This window comes from Pseudophryne corroboree, chromosome 3, assembly GCF_028390025.1.
Source record: "Pseudophryne corroboree isolate aPseCor3 chromosome 3, aPseCor3.hap2, whole genome shotgun sequence".
Taxonomy (NCBI): Eukaryota; Metazoa; Chordata; class Amphibia; order Anura; family Myobatrachidae; genus Pseudophryne; species Pseudophryne corroboree.
In genome coordinates, this window is record NC_086446.1 from 649,452,879 (window position 1) to 649,454,509 (window position 1,631).

A 1,631-nucleotide genomic window follows, 5' to 3' on the forward strand; every position below is an offset into this window, starting at 1 on the left:
TATGTGCATACTCTTGGTTTTGTTTTAAAAATACTATTTGCACTATCTCCCCGCTCATGCCTCAATGGATATCAATTAGCTTTATGCTATTTATTACAATTGTATCTCTCTACTGCATGTCTTTTACTAATAGTAGCAATTTATTGCAAAATATTCTCTAATGTTATGTCAGTCCCTAAGAAGATGTTACAGAGTTCAATTAATTTTCCTGTGAGCCAGCCTTGAGTTTTAATCATCATCTTTGTTCCTGTATTTATGGAGCAATATAATAGTGCACATTCTTTAGTGCTTTCACTGGATGTTATACGGTTTAAGTAATTTTTCATGTGAGCCAGCCTTGAGCTCTAAACCTATATCTTTTGACTCACTTTTTTTGTTCCTGTATTTATGGAGCAAATAACAGTGCACATACTTTAGTGCTTCCATTATTATTTTTGTGTTGCAATTATTTGTGAGCCAGCCCTGAGCTCCTAATATACCGTGTGTGCAGAATTTGCTATATACACAACATACTTCATTGAGAGTGCATTTTCCACATTATCACTCAGTAACTATTTGAGATATGTGAAGTGTCCTCTAGGATCATTTATCAGTTAGATCTCCTATTTGGAGACCTACATATTTAACACCTCTCTATTTTAAGATTTCCCTTTCTCTTTCTATCTCATTGACTCACCACACACTCTTTTCTGGAAATACCTCGGACTAATTTTAGTCTTGATTTATGCAAAGTACAATAAGCAGAGTGTGACTTATCTTTTTCCTTCATTTAACGGCCCACGGCCATACTACCCTGAATACGCCCGATCTTGTCCGATCTCGGAAGCTAAGCAGATATGGCCTGGTCAGTATTAGGAAGGGGAACCTCCTGAGAATACCAGGTGCAGTGGGCCATTTTTAAGGAATAGAGCTGCCCCCAACTCTGAATAAATTCCACACACTCTCTTATTTGGAAAAACATTTTCAGACTATCATGGCACTGACTTATTAGAGTACAGAACTAGTGGTGGTTTTTTCTTTTCCTTTCTTTTTCCTTTTTCCTCTCTTTTCCTCCATCTTAGGCCCACTGCCATACTACCCTGAATACGCCCGATCTTGTCCGATCTCGGAAGCTAAGCAGGCATGGCCTGGCCAGTATCAGGACGGGCAACTTCCTGAGAATACCAGGTGCAGTGGGCCCCCACCCTCCGTCCAAACCCAACCCCCCTCCCCCCTTTTTTTTTCTCTCCTTGTCTTTTCTCCCCCCCTCCTCCCATCAAGGGAAGTCTAAATACTCTTTCCGCCCCATTCTCATTACATCCATCCTGAGTTCCATTTTGATAAACCTTATCAATTCTGCATATATCTTCTATCATTGATATCCATAATTTAGGCATGCACAGTGATTTCTTGGATACCCGGGACCTTAAGAAACCATTCGGTATCCTCTACTATCCCTTTGATATTTTCACCTTTTCAATTATCTTGTACCTCATTTGTTAAAAAGGTTAAATAAGATTTTTTTACACACTAATCACAACAGACACGAGTCCCAACTTCTTGTCCAAAAGTTTTTTTATTCAAGGATTGATTAAAGGTTATGTTTTAATATCTTTCACTATACATATTATTTCTAATACAACAAATGAGTG

At 38.4% G+C, this 1,631-nt stretch overlaps 2 pseudogenes; both read left to right on the forward strand.

The window, feature by feature from the left end:
* The first annotated feature begins 775 nt into the window (after nucleotides 1-775).
* On the forward strand, nucleotides 776-893 carry LOC134896823 (5S ribosomal RNA; annotated as a pseudogene).
* A 168-nt stretch (nucleotides 894-1,061) lies between these two features.
* Nucleotides 1,062-1,179, forward strand: LOC134897152 (5S ribosomal RNA; annotated as a pseudogene).
* The last annotated feature ends 452 nt before the right edge of the window (nucleotides 1,180-1,631 follow it).